We start from the raw sequence: 20,952 nt of genomic DNA on the forward strand, positions 1-20,952 counted from the left end.
ATTGAAAGAATGATTAGAGCCAGTAAAACAGAGGGATCATCAGGGAAACTTGGATGTCTGTGTGACTTTTTTGCGTGACTCCATCACAAGTGAAATAATCTACGTGCTGGGAGAAGTGCAGTAAGAGGCAGGGGATTCCAAGCAGGGCCGGGTCTAGACAGGGGCAAGAGGGGGCCTGGCCCCCTCAAATAAATGTTGTGCCCCCTCAAACTAAATAGGGTTAGGGTTAGGGTTAGGCACAATGCCCCCTCAAGATTTGTGGCTGCCCCCTCATACATGCTTGTCTAGACCCGGCCCTGATTCCAAGAGTCATTCAACCTGAGGTCTGTAACAACAAAATGTTGTGTAACTTCATCACAAACATTTTAATTGCAGGGATAAGTGATTCCATTTTATTGTGTGAGCTCCGTAGATATCTGTATCAAAATGTAATAGTAATAAAGCCAATTGTTTGGAGAAAAATCATTGGAATTCATCCTCTGAGGATCATGAATGTCGGCACATATCTCCACGACAATGCATCTCATAACTGCTGAGAAACTTCATTCTGGAGTAAAGTGGTAAACCAACAAACCAGATATTAGCCAAGGGGTGGGAGACTATGACGAAACAAGAGACAACAAGAACACCTGGGTGAAAAGAGAAGAAGAGTGAGAGAATAGAGAGGCAGGAATGCTAGAGGTGGCTGTGAAACCAGAGGCGTGAACGCACAGGGATGGATGTTTGAGAGCAGAGAGGAGCGTAGGGCGGAGAGGATGAAGCCAAGGATTGAACCATGATACCAATGCCAACAATTTCTGTTGGATGTTACCAAAAACAACTGACTACTTACATTCATTATATTTTAATATGGCCTTTCTTTTCAAAAAAATGTTGTCCTAAAAAATGACATTTTGCTAAAGGCTTTGAAATGGAATTTGAGCCTCGTTGGACACAAAAACGCTTCAGTTGAAAGCAAGAGTCAAATGTATTTTATGTTGAGTAGCTCCTTAAAGCTGAGGCTGTTTTTTACAGACTCACACCTTGAAGCCTTTTAGTAGAATCCTCCCACACCTCACACAGTGATCACCAGCCTACTGAAATAATGATGATCTGAAAGTGGCGGTCGTGACAGTTTGTCACGCATTCTTGAGAATTCATATTTTTGATGATCCTGGAAAGGCGGAGCAGAGATAAGGACGGAGGAGTTAAAAGGGTTGAATCCAAACTTTTGAATCGCTCACCGTCAATTAAGCCGGAACAGGTCAGGACAGCGGGAAAATGATGAGATACAAAGTGATAATCAGTTCCAGAGAGAAATGTCATGACTCACACATTAAAGACCTTCATTATGAAGGCTCCGTGTGCGTGTGAGCTTATTTGTGTCTCTCTGTGAGTGAGGATGAAGAGGGCGATGGAGCGATTAGATATTGCCCAATGCAAACAAGCGATAATCATCTCCCCCCGCTTCATATCTCGCTCTCATAAACCTTGATCTCTAACTGTTCTCCTTGGAGAGCTGTTTCAGGTCATATCACTGACACTTTCGGTGAGTTCAGCAACTTAAAACTATATTAACCCTGCTGACCCTCACCTCATTGTGCGATCAGAGATGTTAGCTACACCGGAGACGTAAGACGACCCTGCAGTGTGAATGGCCAGTAAACGAAAACCAGTTGATTTTTAAATAAAAAGGTAGATGATGCACAAAGGATGGGGTGAGTGCCACAACTCATTGAGATTCCTCTGTGATATTCTGCTCTGACTAAGTGTTGCAGTTATTTTTATGGAGCAATTTCCTCTAAATCTACTTCAGTTATTTTATAATTCCTTCAGAAAAGTGAAGGGATGAGACATTGCATAATTCATTGTGGGTTATAAATACAAATCGCTGCAGCTTTGGTTTCTATCATCACGGCAGTGTTGGGATCATAATGTATGGACTACATAAAAGCGCTCCAAAAGTGAGGCCAGTGTTTTTGTTGGTCGCCCCCTGGTGGCAATAATACCCGGCCTCCCCCATGTTAGTGGGTGGGTCCATCACAGGTTGATCTTATCTCACACACACACAGATCAGCTAGTTTGGTTTTAATTAGTAATTTGAAGCTAAAGAAACGGTTTGAACTTGTCACGTCATGATTGACAGCTGGTACTGACTTGCGATTGGTCGAGCGCCAGTATCAGGAGGGACCATGCTTACGCACCTCCATCGCCCTATCGCTGCTTTGCATTGTATTTATGCTAATGCTGGCAGTGCTGTGTTAGATTGCGTGCCCGTGCCTTGGCATATCATCTGTAGAATAATTTGTACCCTTGCAAACATCTGACAGCTTTCATATTTGTCTGCTCCATCAGCAGTGTCACTCTCCGTCGTGTTAGTTGTTGACTCTCGGATTTAAGAGACAGCTGTGTTTTTGTTACACACACAGTCTATGTCATCCTTGCTTAAGATGTGATGTATATGTGGCTATGTTATTTCTCAGTTTTAATCACCCACTGGCATTTTACAATATGTGAAACAGCAGTTTGGTTTTTCATCGCTGCTCTGACAGCAAAAATATATGATGCACGTGGCTCTCATGGGTTTGTTCGATGTGACACCCAATGATCCATCTAGTCACACTCCAGGCTATTGGATGGGAGATGTGCCAAACCAATGAATGAAAATAAACCTTTGACACATTTTTCCAAAAGACAGTTTCTGGCATTTTTTCATTCTGTCACACTGTCACACGTTCGGCGTTGAGGGACTATCGGTAGAACCCCGATATCATGGCTCCACTTCACGATACTGCGCAGACTCTTTTACAGTATGTGATCCCTACATATTAGTTTAAAATGGGAGTCTTTAAAATAATCTGTTGTAGTCATCAGAAAACATCTGAATTGCAGGTATAAATTTACTCTCCAGCTCGAATGAATAATTGAGACAGTTGGTTAGCAGCTCAGGTAGAAACACACTTGTCACAAAATGAAATGTGAAGGTACCCAAGGATGGGGAACAAATGAGACGAGCTTTTGAACATCAGTTTTTAAAGATGCTCACAGGAGCAAGTGGCGTGTTTGGCAAATCTGTGTTTTGGCACGGGAGACGTGGGTTTGATCTCTTTCTGTTGAGTCACGACACAGTTACGAGGTGTGAACATAATCCATCTAAATCCTGCTTCATAGGCATAACCACACGGTCGTGCCGCACTTTAGAAACGAAAAATGGAGGCAAATGGGCTAAGGGTTTTTTTTTTTATAGAAGTGAGCAGAGGAAATCAGGTAACTTTGCAGGGTGAATGTCTGGAGTCTTGACCTGTTCTGCCGAGGTTCAATTTATCAGTTGTTCGAGTGATGGCATCCAAAGACTGATATCCCACCAGCATTGTGACATTTAACCTCCATCGCTCTTTTTATCTCTCCTACACTCCAACACTCATATCCACATGTGCTCTCTCTCTCTCTGTCTTTCTCTCTCTCTGATTCACCCTCTCTTTTATGTAGGACAAAACGCGTATATAGATAGATATTTTCAGTGTCTTGGTCCCCAGGAAATTTCACTGGGAAACTTCCAAAGAACAGATCGGCCCACTTTCCTGCCACTAAACTGGAACGGCCAATTTCCCTCCCTCCTCGTTTGACATCTACTCACAAAATGGTACACTGATGCGCACAAATGAACCTGAAAGCCCCGCACAGTGAGTTTGTTTTTGGGTCTCTCGACAATAACGAGGACCATTGCCACAACGCACTGTGAAGCTGTGAATGGACACAGCTAAAGGCTAATAATGTGTGTAAACCCTGACCCTCTGGTCAATTGAGCACACGTGTAATCATCCTCCAGGACCAAAGCGTCCGCATGGGAGCTGTACGTCACACACAATGCCAATCTGGACCTCAAGGACCCAGGGGAGCTTGAGTGAAGGAGAATGAAGCCACATGTTCTACTCTCTATGATCCACAATCTGATGTAAGCGTCCCTTGTGTTATAAAACTAGGGTGAGCGCCGGTGGAGGAATGGTTTGAGTTTGAGCGAAAAGGGCGGAGTGTACAACTGCATCATTTGTGTTCTCATCATGGACATTTTGTAGAATTGGGCCCAGGACACCACGGGAAACAACCCCAGCACATTTGGTGACCCAGAATCTCTCTTTCTACAGTCACTCATCTCAGCACATCTATACTTAGCGTGCCGACAGGAAGACTGAAGGGAACTTTAAGCCTTCCTCTGAGCTGCAGGTCACAGGGTCAGATAGGTTTGGGTTCTACGTCCAATAATAACTGTAACTTTCTCAAACCGAAGATCAAATGGTCACAAAGTCATTGGGAGGGATGAGGATTTAAGTTCTCTGTTTAGCGAGTGCAAAACTATAAATTTCTTCCTGGAGAGAACTTCTAATATCACTTTTACTTTGTCCAGCCTGGACATTTGGAACAACTAATAAAAATGTTTTTATCAAGACAAAATGTTCTATGAACATGTTTAGGAAGTATCATTAACCCAAGATGAAAAGTCAGGGAAACAGGGAATGTTGGCAGCTGTGGCTCCGGAGTAACGGCAGGTTTTTCATTAACCAGAAGGTCATTGGTTCAACCCCCAGCTCCTTGGTCAAGATGCTGAACTCCCAAATTAACCCTTGCAAATGTTCTTTCAGTGGGTTCCATAAAAGTAAAAGCTGCATAAAGAAGCACTGTGAGAACCTGTGTGTGAATAGGTGAATGTGATTTTCAGTGTAAAGCACAGAGTGGTCGATAAGAGTAAAAAAGGACTTAACAAATGCAGTCCATTTAACACTTTTAAGTTATTTCTAAACGTCCTGAAGGACATCAATTTCAGATGATCTACAAACTCATTTGTATTCATCTTCTGGGCACCATAAATATATGAACAAAATGTTGTTTTGAGTAAGGTAAAAATTGAGATATACTACAGTCTGGACCATAACAACCAACAGACATGTTCTGGAGTTCCACCTCAAATGTGATTAAAAATCATAATTAAGTTAAACCACAGACTTTTCTACTTTGAAAACCAAGTACTCTGAAACTATAGCTGCTTTGACCCGTCATGTAATAATAAACAAGGCAAAACACAAGCCAAGGCACAGAAGCCATGACATGTATGCTTACAAGAAAACAAAAACCTTTTAAGACAATAAGCCACGACACATCTAAACAATTCTGCCTCTCTGATTTTTGAGCATCAAAAGAAGCAGTGCTGTAGAACAGGAGGAGAATTCAGAGACATGCTGGGGTAAAGCAATAAAAGAATCCCCAAGAGGGATCCCTATCTTTAGACAACAGTGGTTTATAGTGAAGATGTGAGTGGGTGCATGAGACTCCATGAGGAACGAAACAGACATGTGAGCTCTTCCTGAGGGGTGAGGGTGACCTCGTAGCCCATTTTCCTGTGGTTCAAAACCGTGTCTACCTCAGGCAAACAAACCCTGCCTCTCAAAACATTTAAGGTATTTTCCATTTAAAATCTTGTTTTCCAGACTATTAAGCTTGCTGTAATAAATAGTAGCTGGAAACTGAGCTGGCAAAATCAGGGACAAAAATAAACAGCAGCCTATTTTACAAAGATTTCTCTTCTCTGTCCTCCACAGGTCGGTTGTAATATCATTTCCTCTACAAATATTATCAGGTTGTATCAAGGGTGCTGGTATCCTCTGAGAACCTGTTTGTTCATTTGCTAACCTATTGATCAAAGAGAGGCTGGGTTGTTTACACGATTTTGTGAAAATCTTGAAGGCTAATGAATGTCAGAACCACACAGGGAGCAGCTCCCTGACTGACTGAGCAACACGCTGAGACTCCTGTTCGAAAAAACAATAGTCACTGCAGTGATGGTACGGTTTAAAGGCTCCTTTTCAACCATCCATCTTCTATACTGCTCATCCTTTGAGGGTGGCAGTGAGAGGAAGCGGGAGAACCCTGAGACAATCCACGCAGTGATGGAAAGACAGGCCCCGGCCGAACAAGGATTTAAACATATGTGAGGCAGTCGAGCTAATCGCTGCACAGTACTATTCCCAGTTTCAGGTTTGTTCATTACAACCAGCAAGGAGGCCATGTTTTCACCTCTGTCTGTTTGTTTGTTAGCAGGATAATACAAAAACAACTGAACAGCTTTCCATGAGACTTGGTGTAAGAGACATAGGCCAAGAAAGAAGCCGTACAATGTTGGTGAAGATCCAGATCAGGGTTTGATCGTAGAATTTTGTGAGATAGAGGGTGTTTTTCAAAATGTGCATTGATTTCTCAAGGGGACAATAGATGGATCACGATTAAAATGTGTATTTAGATATTATGAATGTATGCAAGTTGGTTCCGATCCAAAGGAAAATCTGGATCCCGTTAAAAATGGCGTTGCATTCATTGAATCAGAAAAGAGACAGAATCCTAATATATGGGGTGAATCAAATACTAGTGGAACTGTATCTCCGTGAGATCACTCATCAGATTCTCCAATATCTTCTGACACATTTTTTCTTGAGTCGGCTCTCGCTCCATTGTCTGTTGAGTCATCATGACACTAAGCTTTCTGAAATGGAAACACTTCATTTCCTGTCATTGAGAGAATTTTCCCACAACAAAATTAATGTTTGCATGTGAAATGTCAGTGAATAGGTTAAATTTAAAGATACATTAGTTTGTGCAGGTGCATGTATGTGAAAATGTCACAGGTTGTTACAGACAGGCAACTGACAACATGAATCATTGCACAGATTCCAACTCAAAATCTAAACAGGCGAGCCAAAAGATTTCACATTAACTCTCCTGTTGGATGCAAATATTGATATTAAAGTGATATGTAATCCATAGTACAAGTTAGATGATGTAACAGTGATGAATGGCGATACATTTTGGCAAATAATGAATATTTATGATTATAAGAAGCACATTCTCATTGAACAATCATTAAATAATTGGACCTTTAAAAGGTCCGTAGGTTACCCAGACTTATCCTTTCACACTGGCACAATGCAGCAGGAGGTTTTCCGCACAGAAACGTTCACAACAGCAACAGAACCTCCGCATCATTTAGGCGAGAGGTGGAGCAGCCGGGTGCAGCAGACAGAGGCAGGAAGTGACATATTAACTCCACTGCGGAGATCATGGGATTTTCTTTAAAGCACACTGACACCGGTGTTGGCTCTAATCATCACACAATCTCTTAACATCTTCTTCAGTGTCTTCTACTAGATACTTTTTTGTATGTTTTATTTTTTAATTTTTTTGTGTCTGTTCCGTGTTTTAATCGACAACAACCCCTACACTTGCTCGCAGTAAATCCATGCTATATTCTCATATCGGACTCTCCTGGATTTCTAGGGACATTATACCAAGAGGCCAGGCAGAAAGACTCCACAGAGACTGTGGAGCGTCTCACACAGACATTTGCGTCCACACATGCCCCTCCAGAGAAAATCTTTTTTCATAAAGCAATCTTGTACAAGCAAAAACTTGTATGAATGTGAGGGGGCACAGTGTTTGTTAGAGCTTCTCTAGTCCCCACAGAAGACATGAAGACAGTCGATCAGCCTGGGAGCCAAAGAGCTCAGATCACATTCAAACAGCCTGTTAATTAATTAGCTTTATTCGTCATTGGCGGTGAATCTCTGTGGGACTGCATGGACTCAGTGCTCACTCTCTGGTCGAAGCTATGCGCTGTTTGCTGTATGTTTCAGAGAGTTGAGTAATAGACCCATCCTAAATCACACAGACTCGTTTCTCGTCTGGCTGAGGAGCTGAAGTGGTGGCTCGGCTCAGAGTGGCAGGACCCACTTGCTGCTATCTAGGGCCTCACTGAGGGCCATGTTGGGACTATTAGTTGGCAGCACACTGGGAGTTCATGAATAAACGAGCAACGCTGGGAGTAGCCGTAGGGGCGGAGACTGCCTGAACATATGAGGGGCCGTGAAATATTTAAGGTGGATGCTGCTCCCCGGCTGCAGGCGCCAATCGGAGCCTGGCCATGTGGCAACCTCAGGGTCATCCCTTTATGTTTCCTACAGGCCAACAGAAAGCGAATCAGCCGTCCAACTCCACTAGTCTCACCGTGGGTCACTTTCACACAAGACTGCTTGATTTCTGCTCTGCCTCCCTCTTCAGAACAACAGATCTTTGAAGCCCTGTCAGAAAGTGCAAGCCGTCAGCAGAGTGAGTGCAGCCATGGGAGTTTCGATCTCGACCCGCCGGGAGTCGACCAAAGCTGGGTTTGTGATGAGCGCGCAGCTCTGACGAGACTGAAATGTTTTATGAGGTGGTTGGAGTTAAGCACCTTCAACGAGGACACATCGTGGGAGCTGTGAAACACACTCACTGACACTGATGCAGAAATGAGCAGACAGCTAAATAGCTGGACAAAGCTGTCAGTGGGTGAGAGAGACTGTTTTGACCAAGTGGAGAGAGTTTTTGAGATCCCTGTGGTGCAGCAAAGGCTGAGTCAGCAATTCTTCCAGGAGGGTCTGTGGTTTCGTGTTTCAAGGCTTTTGAATGGAAAATCTATCCCCTCAGACGGATACAGCATCCCGAACAGGCGCATTATTAAACACATCTCTCACCACATACTGAGCAGCTCTGTGCTGTGGGATTCTTCGCACACAGCAGAACCAAATCCATTTCAATTATTAACACAGGCTAATAACAACGGTTTTATATCAACTGAGAGTTCTCATAACTTTGCTGCACAAGTAAACTCATAGTGGAGCACAGACTGTCAATAAAGATGGACAACCTGTCTCCAATTCCTCTCCATAAACAAAATTGAAGAAAAGAAAAAAAAAGTTTAAATAACAACTTGACACAGTTGAGCATTGAATTCTGACATAATATTCACTTGTTTTTAGGTTTTGCGGAGAGATTATATGAAGACATGTCCAACAGTTTATCAGTATGGGAGTTATATAGTCGCTCAAACAACCTAAGAATTCATAATCAAGGAATAAACATGGATAATACAATACAATCCAAGAAGCTATTTTCTGCATAATAAATCCTTTTGCTTTTGATTTTTAAGGAATATTTTGGTCATAACATTTCTTCACATTTACTAAAGTTTACTTGAGTACTGTACTTGTACTTAGCTTTAGTTTTAGTATTTATTTAAATGTTCTACTTCTTCTCACCTTCATCTCATAAGTAAATATTGTACTTTTTACTCATTGGCATGTGTCAGACAGATCATGTTACTTTTCAGATGGTAGCGTAAACCATGTTTGTCAAGATGTGTTGATATTGAATGTGTGTGATAAACGGAAGGAATGTTGTGTTATTTATGTGTTGAGGAGATTCTAAATCAACCCCTTTAAAAAAGCCTCTGGATGAACTGGAAAATGTATCATCACAAAGCAGAAATCAAGATGATTTCTGAGTCCATTAAAAGTTACGACCTGAGAGAAACATGGTTCTCAAAGACATATGAGGATCTTGTAGGAGAGGATGCATTGCTGTAGATTAAACAACAGTATTTAAAGTAGTTTAAATGAACTCAATGAAACACAGACATTAATTCAGCAATATTAATCTAAAATATAAGATAGAATAGTCAGATGGAATGTGTCCTTTTAGTTCAGTATTGGATTTGAATACGTCTTCCCCCCCATTGAGTCCTTCTCTCTCTACTCTGTCCCATTCACATCGGCTGATCTTTAAATCATTGTCCCGAACGTGTGGTGGGGCTTCACTGTTGTCGTTGACATCTTTGTCCTTTCTTTGCTAACATTCGAGCTGTCTTGTACAAACACAGGCTAACCTCCTTGTCCTTCACTTCCATAATCCCCTGGGATTGGCTTGTTTCTGTGTCATCTTTGTTCCTCGTTATCTCACTCGGAAAAAGTGACAGATAAGCTAGAAAAGAAGATGAGGAGCCGAACGACTTTGATCCAAAGATTGAATCAGACTTTATAAAGAGGAGGGAAATCCGGCACATGCTGGCTGTTTTCATCGAAGCTATGTAGGCCAATCAATATGGCTTCACATCAAACAGATCCGATATCTCCTTTGTTTCTATCCATGTGTTCCTCCCTCTTCTTTCACCTCTCCTCTGACTGTTCCACTCATTTTCAGGCTATGGCGAGGACTTAAACTCTCAACAACGCTTGGGTCACGATGCACTTGAACTAAGGCCCCCCCCCCCCCCCCCCCCCCTTTGGCCAATTTCACATCCAGCACTGCCTACCGCCGCAAGGAAGCTCTGATATCCAGGCAGAGCTGGCAGGATGTACGGTTATCTCATATATCAGCCCCCCCCCCCCCCCCCCCCCCCCCCCCCAATTGATGCTGCCATGGCCCAATTCCACTGTTACTATAAATACAGCCAGCAGTGCCTCCATTATTAATGCAGCAAGATGCCCAAACCTCCGCTGGCCCCCGAACATTGCCGATTCATCATCTCCCATAAACTTTAAAACACCCACTGCTGCCTACTGCTGGTTCAAAGTGATACACATAAACAAGCAGATGAGGTGCATGCACACACACCAACACACACACTTCTCTCCATGGCAAGTTCATTGGTGGAGGAGGGAGGCAGAGAGAGAGAGAATAAGCATGAAAACCGAAAATAACCCGTTGCAACTTGATGACAGATCGGTTACTGTTTTGGCAAAAAAAGTAATTGCAACACGAAGACAGAGGACCCAGATGAGGGGAGGTCTGTTGTCTCTTGCTTATCCATGGTAACAAACTGAGACATTTAAAAGGGGTTGCAGAGGGAGAGAGGAAATAATCATCTTTTACTGCACTGGAAAAGGTTGTGTCAAAAGCAAAAGCACGACTGCATTTTGCAGAAGTTGCAGCTGTTTCCCCGCAGCTTTACACTATGACAAATACAAGGCTATGTGCTGCTCGACACATTTCAATCACGAGCAGCAAACCTGACACCAGCAGGAGTTTGCACAAAGCAGCGAGTCACACTCAGTGACAGCAGCGTCAGCTGACGTCTCAACATCACCACAAAGGTCCAGGTCTGAACCGCCAGGGGAAGTTGACATTTACTCTAAAACATGGACGACCTCACGCTATTGACTGACACATCCTAACACAATTAAGGAAAAACCACATTCACTGTGTGACATGCAGTGATACGCACTGACAATCAAGATTACCTGTTTGGACTCAGTGTCGGTTACAGCTCTCACAGATCTTACACATTTCAGTGTTTGGCTGAATCAAATGAGCCCAGAGAAATAGGTACATCAAGCACTGGCTTTGGTTGGTTACTCAGAACACAGCTCACGATCCCATCAGCCTGTAGGGCTGCACTCAAGACTTTAGGGAATAACTGTGAGAACAAATTTAGGATTTCCAGCAAACAACATTGAAGTGTTAGTGCATCCGAACTCAATTCAGGTTAAAAGGTTGTTTTTTCCCCCCTCAAACTGTCTGATCCATGATAGCATTTTGCTGTTGACAAAGTACAATTCATGTCTATTCAGCAAACATGCAACTGGTAATTAAATCTAGATAAATAAAAGTGATAATCAGAGACTTCAGTCACTATCAGCTCACTAATGCACCATCCTCCATTGTGCCTTTGGCAGTGAAAACAGTTAATAATTTACTGTATAGTCGGTGATGTTGGCAGTCGTTGGTCGTACACCACCTGAAAGCTGATTCACACTGTGAGAACTTCGTGTCTGCTGCCTTTCCCACAGGAGCTGAATGCAGCATTAGATCCTGCAGCTGATTCTTGTGCGGCTGCCTGCGTGCACAAACACACACACTAACACAAGTCATACCCCACCCTACACTCTAATCTTCTTACCGGGCCAGCCCTGCTCCACCGCCACCATGCATCTGCTGCTGCTGCTGCTAAAAATAGCATCCCCACTTTGATGATGCAGCGGTGACTGTTGGGAGAACTCATCCCCCCTCTCTGCCTCTCAATGGCGCAATTAGCCCTAATAAACTGGGAGTGCCTTCATGATGCATGTAGGAGTCTGGCCAAAGCCCTCCAAACCCCCCCCCACCCCCCCCCACAGCACACCCGCCCACCTTCCTCTCCTCTAATTACGATGAATGGAGTCTTTGCATTGGTTCAGATGTGAAAACTCTGTTCATGAGGAGAGGAGGCAGGAGTAAGTGAGAGAGAGCAACATAGGATGACAGATATACGATAAAGATAAAAGGTTCCAGTGTGTGTGTGTGTGTGTGTAAGGGAGGATGGGGGTATCCTCTTGGCAACCAAAACCTGGCTGGTTCTTGTTTCCACAGAGAAACACAACCAGAGCATCCTGGATTTGAACAACTAGAATTACCAGCTCATGGTTCTATTACCTTAAACAAGCAGAAGTTTATATCCACGTCTGTCTCATAGATTGTATGTTAGATGGTTGACTTGACAGTTGCCCGGCGAGTGCACAGAAATTCTCTTGGTCACCTCCTGGTGGCCAGCTGCAGAATCGGTCCTGCTATCCCGCTTCACCCATCTTTGGATACAGTTTATGGTCGGCCCAGACCTACATGTAGTGAGGGTATGCTTGGCCAATAAAGTCAGTTGAAGCCATGACAGGAGGATAAACTAAAAAGGAAGTCACTGAAAAGAAGCTAAAAATTATAAAAAATGAAAACACAGAATCTTCCACCCAGCAGTAACACAGAAGATCCAGCTAACCAGGACAATAATTTGACTTTTCAGACACAAAATACTATCAGCTTGCATGTAGGTTCTTGAGCTATGGCAACATATTTATGTTTTGTGGTGTCATAATGACCCTGATAGGCTATCTGACCTTTGACCACCAAAATCGAATCACTTCTCTCCTGAGTCCAAGTGAACGTTTGTGCCTAATGTAATAAAATCCCTTCCTTCTTAATATTGCATTCACCAGTTTGGGACAGTCGGCTGCAGCTTTCACCAACACAAAGACATAAAAACAACACCCAGCAAACTAAGCTATGTTTACTCCAAATCGTCTTTATCTAAGATCAGAGGTGTTTCAGACAAACGGCAGGCAAACCTACATTTTCAGCATCACGCCTTGTGCAGTGGGTAATGATGCTGCCTCTTTCTCCCAAACGCCCTGACAGCCTATTTCCACCAGACAGAATCATCACTCTGCCATGATGAAACACATGCAGACCGAGAAATGAGTAATAAACACTGACACAGAGCATCTTTCCAAGAGAAAGGTGGACAGAGGTAAATGACGGGAGAAAAGGAATAAGGAGAGACAAGAGAGAGGACAACGCTGAAGTAGGACAGAGCGCAGGGGAGGCCTGTCCGTCCCAGTTCAGTCGTTTACCGCCGGCGAGAGTGGGATGAGGAGTGAGTGAGATAGGAAAAAGTGAGGGAGGAATAAGAGAGTAAACGAGTTGGCTAAATCTGGAGTTATGAACTACATCCCCTCTGAGCAGGGAGGAGGAGATCCTGACTTGAGCAAATAAACCATGACAAAAATACAGAGGCAAAACCTGAGAGAAAATCTCACAATGGGACTTTGACAGCACAGCAGCAATCCCTAAACAGAGGGATGATCGGAGGAGGAGACTCCAAATTAACTCCCTTTCTCTCCTTCCCACTCCCTGTGGAAGAGGACTCCGAATAAACACCAAGCTTGAAATAATCCAATTAATTCCAATTAACCAACGTTTATCTCGGCTAAGGCCTGTGTTTCTCATCGAGTCAGGTAAGCTGTGCCTCCGTGCGCTGATAAACCCTCGTTTTGTCAAGCTTTGTTGAGCTGGATGAGTGGCGAGAAGAGATTCTGGTCGTCTGATCCCCAGCGAGGGAGCTGCCCGGGTGTAAATGTCAACTGTGTGCTGTGTCCTCTGAGCCTGTAGTGAAGCTAAAGTGTAGCGTTCCATAACCCTTCCCAGCCAAGAAGGAATGACCTGTATTTCCCTCACCAACGTGGCATGAAGGTTAATTCATCATGGGTGTTCGCTGGATCACTCAACAGTAGCGGAATCAGCCGACTTCCATGAACCAAATTAATTGTGCACTGTGGAAGTCAAACTAAACAGATCTGAACTGAGCTAAACTGGGCCAAACTGCCAGATTTCACACTGACTGAACCCATTAGTCCGAGGCTATTTCTGTCTTCCCATCACACAGAGGCAGCTAACTTTATATAAAGCTGGACGACGTGAGGAGGAGTGACACATACATGTTCAGTGTTGTGTTGGTTCAACAGTGAAGGAATGGTTTTCGTTCACTGACATGATGCCTGTTGATGAGGTAAATAACAAGAAATAACAGCGTAAAATAGTTAATAAATAAATAGATAATTCCTGTTTCCCACCTTCTACCAGAATACAACAGTTTTTCAGGTCATAAATTAGAAATGCAAAATGAGTGTAGTGAAGCAAAATATTCTAACATGATGAATTCCCCTGCACTATATGAAAATACTTAAGACCTTAATTTGTGTTCTGAAGACCAAATTATGTTGTTTTCACCCAGTCATTACTGATGTGTTCGATGACACTGTGTGAGTGTGTGTGTGTGTGTGTATGTTTGTCTGTATGTGCGTGTCTGTGTGTCAGCCATTTCAGAAAAAGTGTCCGTCATTATGTGCCCAAGAGTAAAAAACAGGTCAACTGGACTTGGTTGAGTTTCATTCTTCTTTCTGCTTCAAGAAACTCAACCAAGTCCAGTTGACCTGTTTTTAGCACTTGGATATACCATGACCTGGATGACTGAGAATCTCCACAGACATACTGTCATTATGTGTGTGTCTGTGTGTGTGTCAGTGCAAGAGAGAGAAAGAGAAGAGTGAGCGAGCGGACTGAGGACGGACTGAATGAATACAGACGTATTACATAATAAGTGTTGGTTCATAGGTTTATTGTTCATAGAGTCGAATGAATACTTGAACAGACAGACCATTATGTTTCGCAAAATCACAACACAAAATAAAAAAAAAACAATTAACTAAAAAACAAATTGAACATATATATGTCCAGTCGCCCTAACCCTTGATAAAGGCGCCTTGGACAAAGGTCTGAACCACAGACCAAAATTCAGCCAGACTTGAAGGAGTTTAGGTCTTAATCAAAGATCAGTTAATTTATTGTTTGAAAATACTTTTTGAGATAGTTCAGACTTTAAGACCAAATGCAGGAAGTTGCAGTTTCTGCCTGTGATGATATAATGTCTGAAAAACAAGGACGTTCATTTACCTGGTAGTAATACCATAATGATATTGTCTGTGGTAACAAAATTAATGAAGTGTACCGGTTCATTAGTCTCCATTCTGACGGGAAGATGCCTTTTTTTTCTGAAGGCAACACTCCAACGTCAGATGAACACCTACAAAACAATCACTGTCAAGTATGAATTATGGAGCTTATGACGGGAAAGTTTTTGGGTGAAATCCATAAATTATATGTGAAACCAAAACTAACCACATTGAATGCAAATAATGTAAAAAAAAAAAAAAACATTAAACTTGATTCAGACTTTCTGGTCTTTCTCTACAGTTATGTCATGTTGCTCGCTTCATTTCTTTAGATAATATGACAGATTGTGTGTTTTGTTTTTTAAAGGATCTTATATCATTGTTGTGTTTCTAGTCTTTTTGTTTTAGTGATCTTTTATGAACACCATTTCCAATTAGCCCCAAAACGTATTGGGCTAAACTCAAAAGAATCAAAGGAGCAGGACCAGATGTTGAGTTTTTTTTGGGAGTTTTTAAACAACTAGAAAGATGAAAATAAGAAAAGAGACGAGGTGAGTTCTACAGACATGAATGAAACCAAGATATGACAAGTTGTTTAGGTGTATTTTTTTTTGTATAGAATAGAATAGAATGTCAGTATTATCATTGTACAAGAGAAAGTGCTACAATGAGATTGATAAATAAAAGAGTGGTTACCTGTTTGTTATTACACAGAATCGATATTGCACTTAAGAATGATGTGGATATATATATATCATCATATCATATTTATTAATAATTGTATATAGCCTCAGTTTTCTTAAAGTATGTGCTCTAGCAGATGAATAGACTGTGGCAGTTGCTAGCCTTGACATGAAGTCATGATTGTGACTCTCTACATGAAGAAGAACAAGATTAACTGTTTATTATAATGAAGTGCTCGTCTTTAAAAGTAACTTTTACATAACAGAACCGCAAAAATCACAAAGCAGCTCTATTTCTCTGATGATTGGAAGATGAATCAGCCAAAACTAAGTTCCAAACAAAGACAGTTTTTTTTCAAATTCATCCATTTAACCTCTTTGGCCTCATCTGAAATGACCAGTTCTCAGGTCAGTAGCCAGTCAGTGATTGGTTGGACATGCACAACTCCAGCCTCAATCACAAAATAAATCTTACAACTGCAGATTATTGAAATAAAAACTGACTGAACTGTTCTGATCAGAGTCAAATGTGTCAGGTAGATTTGAGATATATTTCTCCCATGAGCGAGTGAAGCGACAGAGAATCTGATCGGTGGAGAGCTCGCAGCGACGAGTCACTGGAAGCGACCGCTCGACATCAGCATGTTTGAACTCGGGGCTCCACTCGAAGCAAAGACTGAGTCACGTCTGTTCACCAACACTCAACACTGCACATTGACAAAAGCACTCCACTTTCATACATCACTGCAGACGGTCCACTTCAACAAACCCACCACTCACCGACAGCATTCAAAGTTCTCATCGTTACAGGTTCTGCTCTTGGCGTGTAATGTTGTCGCACTGTCACAAATCACACACAGAGCAGGGACGGCATGCGTGTGTGAGTTGCAATGACTGTGTGTGGGCGATATGCAACTGTCCATACAATCTCTGTAAAACCAATACCGAACACACACCCCCATGCCCGAGCACCTCCAACGAGCAAGTTTAAGTTCTGCTACATTTTGCTGAAACCCTCCTCGCCGCTCCGTGCGACAGATATTGCAATTCAGAAGAAGCCTGTGTGTAATTATGTCTGGTCTGCCATCACCTTCCTGTGGGCTGTGCTCAGAAACAAAGGCATCTATAGAAAGACTATAGACTGAGGTGGGGAGATAATGACAGGGGCAGAACAGACACTCATTCCCTGCTGGCTCAATGACCTGTTTCCTGTAGAGGCGGCCACTCAAGTGAGAGGACAGCAGTTTGAACGTCCGCTATCAAATCCATCTGCTGCTTAATGCATGGCAGAGCATCCACTGTATCTCCTGAGTGACTCACAACACACATTTTAAATGCCGGGGTGCACCTGCGTCCATGTTCACCCACGGCCACGCTGCCTTCACACGCTGGAGTCAATATGTCCAAAGTGTGATTTACCGGGTGACTTAGTGCACTGGGTAGCCTTTTGACTGTGAACAGCTAGCATGCACCAGATCCTTCGCAGTCCTTGGCATGCATGCAAACGTACGTGGGAGGGATTATCAGTTTGACACAATGACAAATCCAAGAGCTGACACGTAGCATCTGTCATACATCTGTCTATATATAGACGATGCCACGGAAACTGTATGATTCCCCGTCTTGTCTTGTGTTTGCATGATCTACACATACGTGTCTCCCCTAGTTCCACCTCTTCTTCTTATCCTCCCACTTCCTCTCATCTTCTGCCTCTCTGCAAAAGCTGAGATAATGCAATCATCTGCTGGTATCAAGGAGCAAACCACACTGCTGGCTTTGCCTTCCCCGTGTGCGTGCATCCCTCAGCAGATCCTCGCTGTTGTGCTTTTCTCATTTCATTTCATTTTCATTTTGGATGAAATATGCATATCTTCATATGAAACCAGGGTGTTGCATGCACAGAAAGAAATGTGACAGAGGAATACATGTTACACATCAATGCAGTAAACTTGAACATGCAAACCCTCCCTTTCCATTCCCTGCTGCACACACACAAACAAAACCCCTCTGACTCCACCACTACCCCTCCACTAACACAAAATCGTACTCCGCTCTGCTTTGCCATGCACCCCCCCCCCCCCCCCCCAAAAAGCTTTCCCTTCCCATCTCCATGCATGACAAAAGAGAAGAGCCAAAAGCAGAAAAGACAGAAAACATCCTTACTGTCTTCTACAATCCCTGATGAGCAATACAGAAATCCCTCCTCACAAAAAAAGGGGGACAGAAGTAAGAAAAGAGAGGAGGGGGAGAGCCCAGCGGTTGCCAGTTGCGGAGGATTGAAGGAGTGAGGAGGGGCGAGCGGGAAGAGGATGAAGAAGACTGTGGCAAAAGAAGAAGAAAAAAAAAGAAAAAGAAAAGAAAGGACAATCACTGCTGCAACAATGACAGCCCTCCTCCTCCTCCACAGCCGCCTCCGCCGCCACGAGATATCACAAGGTGTCCAGCGTACCGCTGCACTCTGAGGGATGGAGCATTATCCTCGGCTCCCTGCCCGTCCTCCAGCAGCAGCAGCAGCTCTGTAGTAACACTTCTGTCGGCTCGGTCCGGCAATCTCCCCATCCCTCCCCTCACTCGCTGGCTCTCCTCCCCACCTCCCTCCCTTCAGCATGTTCTCAGTGCCCCTCTCTCTCTTTTGCTCTCTCTTTTCTTGCACTGGTTGGTTGCTTTCTCTCCATCACCGCCTCCCCGCATGCCTCTCTCTCAATCTCTCTCTTTCTCGCTCTCTCTTTTGCTCCCCCCCCCCTCCTCCCTCCATCTCTCTCTCCTCCATCATTACCAAGATACAAGGCATAGCCCTCCCTATGTCCCCCCTGCTCGCTCTCTCTCTCTCTCTCTCTCTCTCCCCCTCTCTTTCTATCTCTCTTTCTCTGTATCTTTGATGTTTTGGAGTTTGACTCTTAGCTGTGAAAAGAATCTCGTTTTTCTTTCTTCTCCTTCTCGCAGAACTGTAAGCATCACAGAACACAGTGGGATCCACCCCAAGAGCACACACACACACACACACGCAGACACACACGTTCACAAACACACTATTATCCAGTAATTACTACACAATATCAAACAATAAAACCAAATACATCGATTAGAGCAAAATGTCACATTTTTATAGTATTACTTGCATAATCCAACAATTAAATCCATTTCAACTCTCTCTCTCTCACACACACACACACACACACACACACACACACACACACACACACACACACACACACACACACACACACACACACACACACACACACACACACACACACACACACACACACACACACACACGAATTAGGAATGAAAGAGATGTGTACAAGAGGATGAAGGGAGCCACTGCTGCAATGCTTATTACCATACATAGAGGTGGCTGAGGGAGGAGAGGACTGTGGGTGGAGAGGGAGCTTTCTACTGACGAGCTGAATTGAATAGCAAGTAGAAATCAACTACATTACACCAATCAGTGGCGAGTAAAGCGTGTCAAACTCGCCCCATGGGCACTGAGATGACACCCCTGTATTGGTTGGCAATGAGGGAAGAGGTCGGCTAAGATTGTCGTGTATACGTATGATAACAATGATCCCAGAGCAGCAGTCAGGTCTCTGTCTTGTTACTTGCGGAGATCAATATAAAACTGGAGCTGCTGGCCCATGAGCTACAAAAAGAACATCTGCTGGAGAAATGTCACAACGGAAAACTGTCTGGGTACGTTGACAAGAGCCAGGCGACATTTCACACGTTGACATAATCCAGTGATGAATCAAAGACGATAAGATCTCCTGTGTTACACTGCCACATCATGAAACATGAGTAGGAGATCATAAAAAGTGGTCGCTTCTCAGACTTAACAGGGAGAACTGTCATCAGTCTCTCCCGTAAATTCAGCTTCACGTATCCTTACATAACAAACTGAGTACTTCCTGGATTTTTCAGATTATCATTCTCCTCAAATTAGAAGCAGCTCAGTGCTCATCTATTTGATTTCACAGCTCGTCCTGAAGCAGTGATATCATAGTAACACTTTTCCTGTTTGAGGATTCCTCTCGCTACTCGAGAAACTGTATTACTGGTGAGATGCATATCTTCAAAATTTCACACCATGGTGCTGTTTTATTTGTTTTTGCCATTTGTTATATTATTTTTTCCAATTTCCTGATAAAAATCCTGCCAGATTGAAACCTCGCCTTTTAGTTCCAAAAACCTACACAAGCTATAACTCAGCAGCTGACTTACCTTATTCCAATTATGATTAATATATCTGACAATTGTTTTCTTTTAATTAATCGTCTAGCCCAAAAAACATGGATATGACTGCTTCCCAAAAAATAAGCCAAAGCATCTCAATTGCCCCCTGGTGGCTGACTGCAGTACAAGTCATAACCCTCGCCTCCTTTACATTAGCATATAGGAAATAGAGTTAACCAGGTGACAGATGGCTTTTTTCCCCCGACAGTGTAGAGATTAGTTTTATTAAAAAATAACTCTGTATGGACAGATAGCATTTTTTCAATTTTTTTACTTTTTACCGTTTCTACAGTTGACAATTTTATCTAGGGTTTTACCACGAAGTGTATTGTTTTATGCTGTAATTATCAACTATTTAGCATTGTTGTTAATCGTTTGTGAAAGAAAGTTACACATTATTTGTTTGATTGACTAACTGACTATACTCTTTGCACCGTTAGACGTCATCTGCCTTGTTATTTAAACTGAATTATCCATCACGCATCTGGACAACATTTACCTCATTACATTTTGCAAATGCCATACTGCATGTCCACATTAGTGCCGCTAATTCCATGTCAGGGCATCTAATTCAGGATCAATGAGGCAGTTGAATTAATTGTTTTCTGTTGACAGGAAAACCCTGACGTCTCAGACCTCCAGGGTAATGCCTATAAATATCACGTCATTCATTGTGCTTTTTTCTCATTGACATAACATTCATTAGCTCCAACCTGAGCATTTAGGATTGAATGTGAATGAAACGCAGGCAGGAGCCTTTCCACCTTTTTACAGAAGCAGTGACTCATGTGGAGGCAACTTTCTGACACAATATTAAAACTATGATAGCGATCTGCTCTATTGGGTTCTTTGATTGAGGTTTGCATTGATTGGTCGGCCTGCATGTGCCAGCACAGCTCCTCTGAACGACTCGAGTCTACATGAAGCAGAAGAGGCTGCGT

The sequence above is a fragment of the Pleuronectes platessa genome, chromosome 16 (genome assembly GCF_947347685.1).
Source record: "Pleuronectes platessa chromosome 16, fPlePla1.1, whole genome shotgun sequence".
Lineage (NCBI taxonomy): Eukaryota > Metazoa > Chordata > Actinopteri > Pleuronectiformes > Pleuronectidae > Pleuronectes > Pleuronectes platessa.